The sequence below is a fragment of the Carlito syrichta genome, unplaced genomic scaffold (assembly GCF_000164805.1).
Source record: "Carlito syrichta isolate Samal-C Ts95f unplaced genomic scaffold, Tarsius_syrichta-2.0.1 Scaffold314091, whole genome shotgun sequence".
NCBI lineage: Eukaryota > Metazoa > Chordata > Mammalia > Primates > Tarsiidae > Carlito > Carlito syrichta.
The window spans coordinates 199,412-215,500 of NW_007258187.1; the positions used below are offsets into that span (position 1 = coordinate 199,412).

The following is a 16,089-nucleotide window of genomic DNA, read 5'->3' on the forward strand; positions in this document are numbered from 1 at the left end:
TTTTGTTCTTTCCCTTGGGACTCGCAGCTGTCTACTACAGTCGCCAGGTAAGACAATGCCCTGAACAATCAGAATGTCCTAACCATAACCCATTCTGCCTTCTCTGGGTCCCATGCATCTGCTCCTGTCCTGGGACCTGAGTAGAGGCTTTCCCTCAGGGACCACGGGTCTCCAAGCCTTCTCCTAAGGGTAGCAGAACTCAGAAACCCACATCTCTGGTTCCACCCCCACAGACCACGGCGGCCAATGAGAACAGCGAATGGGAAGAGGCTTATGTCAACTCGGGCAGAACTGGCTGGCTGAGCGTATTGGGCATACTCTTTGGTTTAGGCCTCATTTACTTTTGTGTCCTGTTTTTGTGAAGGCCAGGCAGAGCAGCCCAGGAACCCGCTCCCCAGCTGAACCACCCACCAAAATATTGACCAGCCAAATCAGCCATCATGAAAGAAACTTAATGACTGAGACATCCCCAAGCCAAGAAACTCAACAACAAAGGAACTGCCACCTAAGAAACTCAACATTCAAGCAACCCACCAGCCCAGCAACACCCAGACCACCTGCCAGTACTACTTCAACTCACTCGGCCTCCAGAGCTGTCTTCATCTTCCACAGGAGTTCATTCTTCATACCCTAGATCCTCTTAACTCCTTGACACTGGGCTGCTCTTTCAGAGAAATATTTGTTTAAACCATTAAAGTGGAATGGAATGCTCTGATTTCTCGTGTGTGTGTGTGGTGTGTTGTATGTGTGTGTGTGTGTGGTGTGTAGTGTGTGTATGTGTGGTGTGTGTGTGCACACATATGCATGTTTTCTGGGTCAGTATTTGTGTTTCATTTGGACTGTGTGCTTCCTAGACTGTGTGAAAATCAGAATGTCCTAATGGTAATGCCCAGGGACATGGAAATCAGGCAGATGTGGGTTAAAAAATTACTTCTGCCACTTAAAACTATATGTATACCCTTCAACAAGATACTTTTCTTGAGCCTGATTTCTTTATCTGTAAAGCGGGCATAATAATTGCCAATGTGGGGGTGATATTTAGTAATCTGAATTGGTGTTTGTTCCCTAGGTGTTTTCCCATTCGAGCTGGGATGCTAGGCTTCTAATGTCTCAGAGAAGGGATAGAAAAATGAAAACTTCTTCCAGCTGTTGAGATTCAAAAGTCAAACTCTTAGGGGAAGAATGGAAAGACTTCAAGATATGCAAATAGATTTGACAGAATAGCTGATGAAGACTACCTCTTCCCCAATCCAGAAAGGTAAATGGTTTCCCATTAGTGAGAGAGGGGAAGTACAGAGAGATTCTATGCTAGTAAAGCCATAAGGAAGTCCTTGTATCCTGTAACTCAGGAAAGGGGGTGTCAAAGACTCCAGATGTTACCAGTATTCCCTCTTCAGGGTCTAGAGAGACCCAAAATCTCAAAGAAAATATGCTACATTGTCTAAAGATATAGGAAGAAATAGCCTCCAACAGCCATGTAGGATAGGCCATGTCCCAGTTCGGTGAGAAAGAGGTGGGTTCCATAGGAATCCCAAATTCCAGGTGGAGAGATAACAGAAGAAAATAAGACATACCCAGGCAGCCATCCAGGGTGAATAAAAATGCGATCTAGACTGACACCATGGAAAACAAACCTTGAGAGGTACTTCTGGTGCCCTAGCTTCATGGACAACCCCAAATTCAGACCCAGAAACCCTATATTTAGTAGAATTAACTTTCCACCACCAGGAAGATGGAGATTATTGGTAGAAATTAAGTGGAGCTCCTGGGGAAGACACTGTCCACTCTTCCCCAAAAGCATATCACCTCTTCTTCCTGGGATCCCTGATCAGCCACATTTCACAGGTCCGCCTGGGTGACCATGAAATTTTCTTTGGTCCTGTGAAGCATGAGCAGAAAGGATGTGTGCCACAAACAAGACTGACTTTTCAATATCTCCCGTGGTTACTTCTCTATTCTCTTCCTCCCCTGGCAAGTGATACCCGTGTGACTTTAAAGACCACATGTTGTAGAGATGGCAGAGCCCCATCATCCTGGGACCCTGAATCATTCTAGGAACAGTTTCCCTTCCCCCAATTGCCTCAAATGGTTGAGCAGAAAATAAACTATCATGCTGAGGCCAAGCTTGGTGACTCACACCTATAATCCCAGCACTCTGGTAGATCAAGGCAGGAGAATTACTTGAGCCCAGGACTTTGAGACCAGCCTGAGCAACACAGTGAGACCTCGTCTCTATAAAAAAAAAAAAAAAATCAAAAAATTAGCCAGGCATAGTGGCTTGCACCTATGGTCCCAGCTACTTGGGAGGCCAAGGTGAAAGGATCACCTAAACCCAGGACAGTCTGAGACTCCAACTCAAAAAACAAACAAAAAAACCCAGTCATGTTGAGACTTGACATGTTAGTCTACCTGTTTTCACAGTCCGATGTACCCTAATCAGTGCAGATGCAGAAAAATAAAGTTACGTTTCTTGCACATATGGGATTACAGCTTGAAGTTCATGCCCAACAGAGACATTCATGTTGTTAGGAGATTTATAGGTGGTAATAAGAGAAGGAAACAATAAAGGTTCTAGGCTACTTTAATTATGATGAGAGTGTCTGTCTCCTCTGTGGTCCTAGGTGTCTGCACAGCTTACATGTATTTGTGGGACAGTGCTCCGTGTTATGGGTGTGTCTGGAGAAGGAATTATGCTTGGTTGTCTGTCATGTTAGTGTGTCTAGAGGGTCAGCCACCCCTGACCCTCCCCAGACCAGCCCAAGCTGAACCTATCACATTCAGTTGCAAAGCCTTGTCAAGTCAGGTTGGCCCATGTCAACATAAACAGCCAGAACCAAAAGAGTCACACTGTGCTGTAATACTTGGAAATTCAGCCAGTCTTCTCTACTTCAGCTCCTCAACTTTCTCCCAGCCTGTATTTCACTCTCAGGCATCAGCTGGTGTTTACCACCATGTAAATACAAAACAAAACAAAAATTGACATTCTAGACTCTTGAAATATCGTCAGTTGAACAACCATAATGAGACATATGAATTTAGCCCTCTTATCCTCCGCCTCTCTCCTCGCTAAGTCCCACAGAATGAGATCATAATTTTTCATTCAATGTACAGCATGTACATTTCATTACGCCTGTATAAGTATACTCCACTACGGGGCCCAATAGTTGATGATGATCCCATCCTCTTTTTCAACTAATTTTTTAAAACTCAGCAGCAGGCCATTGCCACGCTAAGCTATGGCGTGGCCACATGCTCTTTGAGCTATAGCCAGGTCATGTTTTCTTAAGTTTTGGCCCCTGCTTCCCTACCTTGAGGAGGTGAATCTCTTCTTTCTCTCTCTCTCTCTCTTTCTAATTTAGTTTTTAAATAAACAATATTTTCTAATCTAAAAAAAGCAACGTATCTACGTGCACTTCTTTAGATTTTTTTCTTCTTTTTATCCTTCTTTTTCTTCCTATCCTCCTCTATTTTCTAACCTTCCTATCTTCTTCCTTCTCCTCCTTGTTCTTCCTCTTCTGTTTGTTTTACTTTCTCGGTTGACTATATGCCCTTTCACCAACTGTTCCCAAACTCTCCAAAAATTATGTAACTGCTCTCAAGAGAATATCTTACATGGTCAAACAGGCTGGACAGTTTTTCAATTCTCTATCTTCCTTGGATCTTTACATCTGTTTGCTTATTTATTTATTTACTTAAGAACTTTTACTTGTACAACTTTCACACAAATACATTGTCATAAAAAAATCATGTGATACCAAGGGGATGAAAGAGAAGAGGTGCTCACTTTTCTCCTAGTGCCATTTTCTCCTCTCAAAACTATTTGCCATCAATATTTTGTCAGCCTCTTTCTGTTTACCTTTCTATGCATTTCTATGTGTATATGTTTTCATATACATTAATATTACATTTTGTGCCTACTTACCACTAGGCCTTGAAGATCTTTTCCCATTTATACTAGAGATCTTCAACATCAAATGCCTTGTATTTGACTTGCAAATAATCTCTCTCTGTCCTTTTCTTTTTTTTTTTTTTTTTTTTGAGTTGGAGTCTCACTCTGTCGCCCAGACTGGAGTGCAGTGGCCGGGCGCTCCCGGCCACCGCAGCCTCGACCTGTTGGGCTCCGGTGATCCTTCCGCCTCAGCCTTCCAAGTAGCTGGAAGTACAGGCGTGTGCTTCCACGCCCGGCTAATTTTTTGATTTATTGTAGAGATGAGGTCTTGCCAAGTTGCCCAGGTGGGTCTCGAACCTGTGGACTCAGGCAATCCACTCACCTCAGCCTCCCAAGGCGCGGGATTACAGGCTGAGCCACCAAGCCCGGCTTCTCTGTCCTTTTCTAGTCCATAGGGTAAATTCCCAGTTTCTCAGCACGCCTTTTCTCCCTCAGTGATAATTCATGGGATTCTAACACATGGCCATGAACCTGTGGGCCCATCTTCTTGCTAGTGAAAGAAATATGAGCAGAATAAAAGGGAGAATCTCAACAGGGTATACAACTGCAAATTAGCAGATTCTGTTCCACACAATGAATTGCTCTAGCAAATTTTATTTCTAATCCCAGAGAACTTAATAAACTTTAAGACATGTATTGTTACCATGTTCTATGATTGTAAATATTTACCTCTTCTAAGTCTTCAATTCTGATGAGTTGCATGCTGAATAATGTGTCACCCATGTAACAATACTTAAATTGATATTCTTATGTTCTAGAAGGTAGACTTGTTTTTGAACTTTTTTAAGTCAGAAGGAAATTATTGGTATTGTTGTTCTTTTCTCACAGGTGGATAGGTTAAAAGAGAAAAAGCAATACTTCTCCCTGCCCAAGACATACTCTCCAAGAACCCATAATAATACCAGATTCCTAATTTAGGTAAAGAGCTTGAGAATCTGAGAGTCATTTAAATCAACAGTACACTGGATCTCCCTTATTTAAAACATTTGTTAAAATTCATAAAGGTGCACATCATATGTGTATACCAATGAACTTTCACAAGCGGCACACTTATGGAACCAGCACCTGAAAAAAGACACAGACCATTTCTGGCATCCCTGAAGACCTCAAAAAGGATAACTTCTACCTTGACTTTCTCTCCCTCTTTTTATTTTCTGTGTGTATACTTGTTTGTATTTTGAATCGGAGTGTCACTCTGTCATCCAGGCTAGAGTGCAGTGGCACAATCACTGTACACCTCAGCCTCAACCTCCTGGGTTCAGGCAATCCTTCCACCTCAGTCTCTCTAGTCGTTGTGACTACAGGTACATGCCACCATGCTCAGCTATTTTTATTTTTTGTAGAGATGGGGTCTCACTCTATTGCCTAGGCTGGTCTTGAACTCCTGGACTCAAGCAATTCTCTTATTTTGGCTTCCCAAAGTGCTGGTATTACAGGTGTGAGCCACCATGCCTGGCTATCTCCTTCTTTTAAATAACTGCCTAATGGGTCACATCAAAAGTTGGGAAGTTTACTATTGGCATCCTCCTGTTGATGGCTATTTATTTAGATTATTCCTATCTTTTGACTGTCACAAACAATGCTGCAAAGAACACTTGTGAGCGTGCTTCTCTGTGCATGTATGCAAGTATTACTCTAATAGACTCCAAGAAATAGAATCCCAGATTGAAGGGGTAAGAGCATTATATATCTTGATGGCTAATATCATGATGACCTGCACAAAGACTACATCAAGTCACACTCCCAACTCCAGTATTTGAGAGGGTCATTTCTTGTCTTCTTGCCAAGATGCAATGTCATCAATTCTATGAATTTTTGCCAATTTGATGGCTAAGAAATGATGGTTCATTATTGCTTTAATTCCCATTTGTTTCAAATTCATATGTTAAAATCCTGACCCTCGATGTGACAATATTTGGAGATGAGGCTTTTAGGATGTTAGGATAATTAGGGTTACATGAGATCATGTGAGTGAAGCCCTCAGGATTAGTGACCTTATAAGAAGGGACACCAGAGCGCACACGCGCTCTCTCGCTCTCTCTCTCTCTCTCTCTCTCTTTCTCCTCTCTCCTCTCTCCTCTCTCCTCTCTCCTCTCTCTCTCTCTCTCTCTCTCTCTCCCTCTCCCTCTTCCTCTCCCTCTCTCCCACTCTCACTCTCCCTGCCATTTGAGGATATAGCAAGAAGGCAGCCATCTGCCAGTCAAAAAGACAGCCCTCATCAGAACCTGACCATGCTGGCACTCTGATCTCACACTTCCAGTCTACAGTACTGTGAGAAAATTAATTTCTGCTGTTTAAGCCACCCAATCTATGGTATTTTGCTATGGCAGCCTGAGCGAAGACAGTATTTTTTCAAATGTTTACTAATCTTTTGTGTTTCTTTTATAAATTATTTGTGATATCATTTGCCCATTTTCCTGTGGTTGTTTGTCTATTTCTTATGGGTTTTTAAGGGTTCTTTTTTTGTCATGGAAATGAATCCTTATTCTGTTAAATGTGTTTCAGATATTTTCTCATATATTTTAATATTGTTGATGCTGTTCTTTCACAGTTTTTTTACTCTTACAAAGTCAAATTTATCACAATTCATCTTTATGCTTCCTTAGTCTCCTGTTTTATTTGGGGAAACTTAAAAATATTTTGCTACATTTTATTCCAAAATTTATAAGTAATTTTATTATTAGTTTTTTAATTCATCAAGATGCTATACATTTACTTATTTTGTATTACAGGCAATCAAAATCAATATTTATTCTTCTATTTGATATTCTGTCAAAAAATATTAATTTGTTCCTCTTTTCCTCTTGATTTTAAATGCCACCTTTACTGTAAACAAAATTTCCATATAAATATGTGATTGTTCATAGCTTTATTTGCTATCTAGATGGTTAGGCCTTCTCTCATTTTTCATAAATATCTTAGGAATTTTCATGTACAGGTATCATATTTTCTAGGTGAGCTCTAGAATCTACTTGCCAACTTCTATTTTTAAAATTCTATTCGACTTTGATTGTATTGCAATGAATTTAGTTATCAGTGGGGAGATTTAACACCTTTATGATAAGCCTTTCAATACATAAACATGGTATATCATATAGGACTTGTACATGTTTGGGTTTATTTTATTATAAATGGGCCTTTTTCCACTATATAATCTAAGTTATTATTATAAGGGTAGAAGAATGTTTCATAATGTTGATATTTTGTTTGGCCATCTTACTGAACTTCTTTGGTGTAATACTCCATCATTTTACATACCTGAATTGTTTATGTGAAATTTAAATTATTTTATAGCAATCTTAATACCTCATTTTATATTTAATTTTAGTTCCTAGGCTAAAATATGAATTAGCATCCTAATCTTGTTTCCATCTTTGTATGGAATGATCCTAATGTTTTATTACCAAGTCACACAATCTAAATATAGATTTCCTTTTTTTTTCAACATAGAGGGTCTTTTTTTTTATGATTCTTTGTCATTTATTTCCAAAGAAAAATGTTATCCTGCGCACTCACCTCATTCCGAACTTACAATAAAGCTTAATGTGAGCCACAAAAAACCTCTTCACTTCGATCTTTTAAAGGAGATTACATATCAGTGTTCTTCATCCTCCATGAAAAACATGAGATAAGTGCTGATAACCTACTACACAAGGACATTTCATAGCTCTAAAGTACCAACAACTGACCCCGTGCCTTTACATAAACACTATGAATGAAGGCATAGCATCATGTGAGTTGAGTGACAGCAATATTGTTTGCTTTTTGAAATATCCTCATATTCTGTCAATGTAAAACCAAAATTATACAGAGAATATACTTATGCTTTCCTAAAAAACAAACAAAAAAACCATCTGCTAATGCCACTCAATATTTGATATTTATTTCAACTTGACCTTTCAGTAAATAAACTTCCATATAAATTGCATCTGTAAAGTTTTCAGTCCGAATACCCTAGTATTTCCAATGGCATATATTTTGAACAAAGGCCAGTCCACATTCTTTAAATTTGTAGATTCTCTACAATGCACAGTCTAATGTCAAATAAAGTTTTTGCTGGTTAATGTCTTTAGACATGTTTTACATTTGTACATTCAAAAGATCTGTGGTTTGAGAAAATAACAGTACTCTTTACATCTGTAAATTTCTCACCATGTCTCTATTGTTTATAACTAGATATATGATTTTCCAGTCATTAGAGATACTGAAAATTTAGAGTATAAATTGTCTGATGTTGAGAAAACTTGGAATAACAGTGAAAAGGTTTACCCCATTCTGCCCATCTGTAGGGAATCCCTAAATATAGATGCTCATGTGTCAACCAAATATTGAATGAGAGCTAAAGGCTTTATCTCATTCCTCTCATTTATATAGTTTCATCTCAGTATGGATTCTCATATGTCCAGCTACTTGTATATGAGAGCAATGGGCTTACCATGTTTTCATATTTGTAGAGTTTCTCTCCAGCAAATCCGTTGTGAGAGTGAATGGCTATGTCACATTCTTCACATTTGTAGGGTTTTTCTCCAGTATCAGCGGACTTATGTTCAGTAAATACTTTATGAGAGCAAAAGAGTTTGCCACATTCTTCACATTTGTAGTTTCTCTCCAGTATGGTGCCTCATATGTATAGCAAATCATTTGAGAGCAAAAGGCTTTGCCACATTCGTCATGTTTGTAGGATTTCTCTCCACTATGGATGGTCTTGTGTCCAGGAAATCCTTTATGAGTGTGAAAAGCTTTGCCACACTTTTCACATTTGTAAGGTTTCTCAACAGTATGGATCTTGACACGTCAAGCAAGCAGTGAATGAGAGTGAAAAGCTTTTCCACATATTTCACATTTGTAGTGTTTTTCTCCAGCATGGATGGTCATATGTCCAGCAAATCCATTGTGAGAGTGAAAGGTTTTGCCATATTCTTTACACTTGTAGGATTTCTCCCCCGTATGGATGGTCTTATGTCCAGCAAATCCTTAATAGAGTGAAAGGCTTTGCCACACTCTTCACATTTGTACAGTTTCTCTCCAGTATCGATGGTCTTATGTCCAGCAAATCCTCCATGAGTACAAAAAGCTGTGCCACACTTTTCATATTTGTAGGGTTTCTCAATAGTATGGATCTTGCCATGTTGAGCAAGTAGTGAATGAGAGTGAAAAGTTTTTCAATATATTTCACATTTGTAGGGTTTCTCTCCAGTATGGTGTCTTATGTCCAGCAAATCCATTGTGAGAGCAAAAGGCATTTCCACATTCTTCACACTTATGGTTTCTCCTCAGTATGCATCTTGATATGTCCAGCAAGCATTGAATGGGAGCAAAAGACTTGGCCACATTCTTCATATCTGTAGGATTTCTCCCTAGCACACATGGTCTTATGTCTAGCAAACCCTACATGAGAGTGAGAGGCCTTGCCACATCTTCACATTTGTAGGTTTTTTTCCCCAGTATGGATGGTCTTATGTAAAGCAAATCCATAGTGAGAGTGAAAGGCTTTGCCACGTTCTTGACATTTGTAGGGTTTCTCTCCAGAATGCACTTTGATATATCCAGCAAGCTTTGAATGGGAGTAAAAGGCTTTGCCACATTCTTCACATTTGTAGGATTTCTCCCCAGTATGCATGGTCTTATGTAGAGAAAATCCAGAGTGAGAGTGAAAGGCCTTGCCACATTCCTCACATTTGTAAGGTTTCTCTCCAGTATGGATATTCTGATGTTCAATAAGCTTCGAGTACTCAGTAAAGCCTTTGCCACATTCTGCACATTTGTAGGGTTTCACTCCAGTATGGATGGTCTTATGGTCAGCAAATCCTCCTCAAGAGCGAAAGCCTTTGCCACATTCTTCACATCTCTAGGGTTTCTCCCCAGTATGGATGGTCTTATGGCCAGAAAATCCTCCTCGAGAGGGAAAGGCTTTGCCACATTCTGCACATTTATAGGGTTTCTCTCCAGTGTGGATCATTGTATGTTGAGTAAGGTTTGAACAACAGCGAAAGGCTTTGCCACATTCTTCACATTTGTAGGGTTTTTCTCCAGTGTGGATCACTGTATGCCGAGTAAGATGTGAACGAGAGTGAAAGGCTTTGCCACATTCTGCACATTTGTAGGGTTTCTGTCCAGTATGAATGGTCTTATGTCCAGCAAATTCTCCTTGAGAACAAAAGGCTTTGCCACATTCTTCACATTTGTAGGGTTTCTCTCCAGGATGGATCATTGTATGTCGAGTAAGGAGTGAATGAATGTTAAAGGCTTTGCCACATTCTTCACATTTGTAGGGTTTCTCTCCAGGATGGATCATTGTATGTCGAGTAAGGAGTGAATGAATGTTAAAGGCTTTGCCACATTCTTCACATTTGTAGGGTTTCTTTCCAGTATGGATCACTGTATGTTGAGTAAGATGTGAACAAGAGGGAAAGGCTTTGCCACATTCCTGACATTTGTAGCGTTTAACTCCAGTATGGATCACTGTATGTTGAGTAAGGTTTGAACCAGAGTGAGAGGCTTTGCCACATTCTTCACATTTGTAGGGCTTCTCTCCGGTGTGGATCATCGTATGTCGAGTAAGGAGTGAACAAAAGTAAAAGCTTTTGCCACATTCTTCACATTTGTAGGATTTCTTTCCAGGATGGATCAGTGTATGTTGAGTAAGATTTGAACGAGAAGGAAAAGCTTTGCCACATTCTTCACATTTGTAGCGTTTCACTCCAGTATGGATCACTGTATGTTGAGTAAGATGTGAATGAGAGCGAAAGGCTTTGCCACATTCTGCACATTTGTAGGGTTTCTCTCCAGTATGGATCATCGCATGTTGAGTAAGGAGCAAATGAATGTGAGAGGCTTTGCCACATTCTTCACATTTGTAGGGTTTCTCTCCAGTATGGATCACATATTTTCCCACTGGCACCTTTGCAAGTGAGTCTTCTATGCTCTTCTCTGGCAAAAGGCCTTCGGTGTAATGAGAAGTCACAGCTGGCAGTTTGACTAATGTGCCATGTCTCTTCACGTCCCAGGGCTCTTTCCTTTGCTCCGGACTCGTAATAAGGTCTGGCTTAGAGACAGCAAGTCCTAGAAAAACCAGGTTTCTACGGTTCTCTAACATCACAGTCCTGTACAATATTCGCTGAGGGGAGTTTAGGCATGCCCACTCCTCTGGAGAGAATTCTGTGGCCACATCCTTGAATGATAACAACCCCTGAGAAGCAGCCATTTTTTCTTTTTCCTCCTACTTCTCTGGCATTTCTTCTCAGGTGAGATTATCTAATCAAGTTACACCATCTCCCGGCTTCTGGGTGTCCCAGCGTCTTCCTTACTGACTCTCCGGACCTGCATCTCACTGGGCGAAAAAGGAAGAAGCAAAGACAGGAGACTGTTTCCGAGATGATTCGGCACTTCCGCAGGTCCAAAAAACAAAAGGCCTTGTCAGAACCCGGAAGCCACCACCTCACTTTAATCTCCTTTCTGATTGGGCATCTTCCGAACTAGCATCAGCTGATTGGATAAGGCGACAGGTCACCACCCTTCTGATCTTGAATGACAGCAGATGTGATCCAACGGGGCTGCTCCTGCTCCCACCCCTGGGTCTTTGCTGCTGTACTGTCTTGTTCTCTGGGAGTTCCACGTGTCTTGGTTGCAGCCTCCTTTGTCCTGAGGCATGCAGGTCCATCTCCGGGCTTCTGGGTGTCCCAGCGTCCCCCTAGGACTCGCCAGACCTGCATGTCACAGGGCGAAAAGAGATGAAGCAGCAACACGTGGCTCTCTCCGAGATGATCCAGCCCTTCTCCATAGAGGGTCTTTATTCAACAGCAGCTGAGAAACGATACCTCAGTCATGAAGAGACACATTTCTCCTTGTTCTACTTCAATCCTTTTCCACGTTTCTGTTCTTTGCAGGCTACAGCTTAGTTGAAAAAAAGGAGGGAAAATCATATTAGATGTACTTTATACACAACCTTTTTTTGTTGTTTTGAGTTGGAGTGCCCAGGCTTGAGTGCCGTGGCATGCTCACGGCCACCCCAGCGTCCACCTACTGGGTGCTGGTGATCCTTCAGCTTCAGTCTTCCAAGCAGCTGGAACCACAGGCTCGCACTACCACACCCAGCTTATTTTTTGATTTATTGTAGAAACAAAGTCTCACCAAGTTGCCCAGGCTGATCTTGAACCCCTGAGCTCAGGCAATCCTCTCCCCTCGGCCTCTCAAAGTGCTGGGATTACAGGCTTGAGCCACCGTGCCTGGCCTAACTATAGATTTCTGATAAAAATTTCATTCATCTTATTATGTTTTCTTCTATTCCTGGATTGCCAAGATTTTTCAATTAGAATTTTGTGCTGAATTATATTAAATAACTTTCAGCATCTATTAAAACGATGATTGTATGGTATTATAATTCAACCTTTTAACAAAATTATTCACAATAAACTATTCTTGCACTCCTGGAAAAACCGTACTGGGTCACAGTCTCTTATTCTTTTAATACATGATGGATACTGCTGCTTATATCTTATTTTGCTCCTATATTCATAAGTGAACCTGGCCTATAGTTTTACTTTTGGGACTGTTCCCATCCAGTTTGCACTGGGGCAGTGCGGGCAATATAGAATGGGTGGAAGAAGCATTCCGTGTGTTCCTGTGTTCTGGAACCATTACTATGTCATGGGAACTGGCTACTTAAAGTGGCCAGGCTCCGTGGCTCAGCCTGTCATCCCAGCACTTTGGGAGGCTGGGGCGTGTGGATTGCTTAAGCCCACGGGTTCAAGACCAACCCAGGCAACTTGGCAAGACCTCGTCTCTACAATAAACAAACAAACAAAATTAGCTGGGTGTGGTAGCACAAGCCTGTAGTTCGGCTACTTGGAAGGCTGAGGCGGAAAGATCGCCGGAGCCTAGCAGGTTGACACTGGGGTTGGCCATGAGTGTGAAACTCCAACTCAAAAACAAACAAACAACAGCAACCAAAAAAGTTGAAGTGAATATGTCTGCGAAATGTCCTGGGCCTGTGGCTTTTTTTTAGGTAGTAGATTTTGACTACTTGGTCTTCTTAATGATGATAAAAGTGGAAACTTCTAGAGTCAAGTGTTAGCCACTATTTTTAGCACTTTCTAATTATTCATTTTTTCATTCTCCACACTAACTCCGTAGTCCCCATTCTTACAGACTGAGGAATGAAACACAGAGAAATTGAGAAAGACATGGTGCAGGTCACCTAGCGAATCAGTTGAGGGGCCAGGATTGAGAACCAGACAGTCTGCATCCAAAAGCTGCCATCTTAACCACTGAATGAACAACACTGCCTTCCATTGGCAATTAAGAGCAATTTAATCTTTTCACCTCTTTGGGAGTCATATTTTAAAAGTCACTTACCTTTTTCTTAATCTTTTTTCTTTTTTTAAATTTAAGATTCAGAGGGCACGTGTGCAGGATCGTTACCTGTGTATATTGCATGATGGTGAGGTTTTGGTGAGAACCCATCACCCCAAGAGTGAACATGGTGCCTGATAGGTAGTTTTTCAACCTTTGTTCCCCTCCTCCCTTCCTTCATTTAGGAGTCCTTAGTCTCTGTTGTTCTCGTCTTTATGTCCATGTCTACCCAGTGTTTAGCTCCCACTTTGAGTTTCTGTTTCTGTGTTAATTTGCTAAGAATAATGGCCTCCAGTTATATCCATATTGCTATAGGACGTGATTTTTTTTATGGCTGTGTAGTAGTCTATGGTGTATATGTACCACATGTTCCTTATTTAATTCACCAATGATGGGCACCTAGGTTGGTTCAATGTCTTTGATATTGTGAATAGTGCTACAATAAACATATGAGTGCAAGTGTCTTTTTGGTAGGTCTTTTGGGTATATATCCAGTAATGGGATTGCCAGGTCAAATGGTAATTCTACTTCTTTGAGAAATCTCCAAACTACTTTCCACAGGGTTAAACTATTTACATTCCCACCAGCAGCGTATGAGCATTTCCTTTCTCTGCAACCTCGCCAATATATGTTGTTTTTTGTTTTGTTTTGTTTTGTTTTGTTTACTTTTTGATAACTGCCATTTGGTACTCATGTGAAATGGTATCTCATTGTGGTTTTGATTTGCTTGTCTCTGATGATTAGTGATGTGGAACATTTTTCATATTTTTTTTTTTTTTGGCTGCTTGTATGTTTTCTTTTGAGAAGTGTCTGTTCATGTTCACTTTTTAATTTGATTATTTGGGGTTTTTTAACTTATTGATTTGTTTAAATTACTTATAGATTCTGGATATCAGTCCTTTGTTGGATGAATAGTTTGCAAACAATTCCCCCTGTTCTGTAGACTATTTGCTCTGTTGATAATTTATTTTGCTGTGCAGAAGCTCTTTAGTTTAACTAGTTTCCAATTGTCAATTTTTGATTTTGCTACATTTGCTTTTAAGAACTTAGTCATAAATTCTTTTCCTAGACCAGTGTCCAGAAGAGTATTTCCTAGGTTTTCTTCTGGGATTTTTCTAGTTTGGGATCTCACATTTAAGTCTTTAATTCATTTTGAATTACATTTTTTATATGAGAGGTAGAGGTCCAGTTTCATTCTTCTACATGTGGTTAGCCAGTTTTCCCAGCACTATTTATTGAATAGGGTTTTGTTTCCCCATTGTTTACTTTTGTCAACTTTGTCAAAGATCAGTTTGTTGTAGATATGTGGTTTTATTTCTGGGTTCTCTGTTCTGTTCCATTGGTCTATGTGTTTATTTTTGTACTACTATTATGCTGTTTTTTATTACTGTAGCTTTGTAGTATAGTGTGAAGTTGAATAATGTGATGCTTCCAGCGTTGTTCTTTTTGCTTAAGATTACTTTGACTATTTGAACTCTTTTTTGGTTCCATATGAGTTATGGAATTTTTTTCTAATTATGCAAAAAATTGTGCTGGTAATTTGATAAAGATTAGGTTAAATCTGCAGGTTGCTATGGGTAGTATGACATTTTAATGATACTGATGTTTCCAATCCATGGGCATGAAATGTTTTTCATTTATGTCATCTATGATTTCTTTCAAGAGTATTTTATAGTTCTCCTTATAAAGATCTTTCACCTTCTCAGGTAGATTTATGCCTAGATATTTTACTTTATGTGTGTGGCTATTCTAAATGGAACTGAGTTCTTGATTTAGTTATCAGCTTGAATGTTATTGGTGTATAGAAATGCTACTGATTTTCATACATTGATTTTGTATCCCAAAACTTTACTGAAGTTGTTTATCAGGTCTAGAAGTATTTTGGCAGAATCTTTAAGGTTTTCTAGGTATAAAATCATACTGTCACAAAGAGAGATAATTTGGATTTCTCTTTTCCTATTTAAATGCCTTTTATTTTTTTCTCCTGCCTGCTTGCTCTGACTAGGACTTCCAGTACTACATTGAATAGGTGTGGTGAGAGTGGACATTCTTGTCTTGTTTCAGTTCTTAGGAAGAATACTTCCAACTTTTGCCCATTCAGTATGATGTTGGCTGTGGGTTTGTCATAGATGGGTGTTATAATTTTGAGGCATGTTCCTTCAATGCCTAATTGGTTGCAGGTTTTTATCATGAAAGGATATTGGATTTCATTGAATGCTTTTTCTGTATCTATTGAGAAGATCATATTTTTTTGTTTTTAATACTGTTTATGTGGTGAATCACATTTATTTATTTGTTGTTGAACCATCCTTGCATCCCAGGAATGAAGCTCACTTGATCTTGGTAAATAATCTTTTTGATGTGCTGCTGCCTATGGTTTGCTAGAATTTTCTTGAGGATTTTTGTATCTATGTTCATCAGGGATATGAGCCTGTAGTTTTCTTTTTTGTTGTATCTGTGCCATATTTTGGTTTCAGGATGATATTAGTTTCATGGAATGAGTTAGGGAGGAATCCTTCCTCCTTAATTTTTTGCTTTTTTTTTTACATCTGATGGAATTCAACTGTGAATCCATCTAGTCCTGGGCTTTTTGGTTGGTAGGCTTTTTAAAATTATTACTGATTCAATTTTGTGCCTCATTAATAGTCTGTTCAAGGTTTCCATTTCTTCCTGTTTCAATCTTGGAAGGTTGTGTATTTCTAGGAATTTAACCATTTCCCTCAGATTTTGTTTCTTTTGTTTTGTTTTGTTTTGTTTTTTGTTTTTTTGAGTTGGAGTCTCACTCTGTC

At 39.7% G+C, this 16,089-nt stretch overlaps 1 pseudogene; it reads left to right on the plus strand.

Annotated features, from left to right (window-relative positions):
- The first annotated feature begins 11,323 nt into the window (after window positions 1-11,323).
- The window catches only part of LOC103273573, a 24,039-nt pseudogene continuing 19,273 nt past the window's right edge, over window positions 11,324-16,089 (plus strand).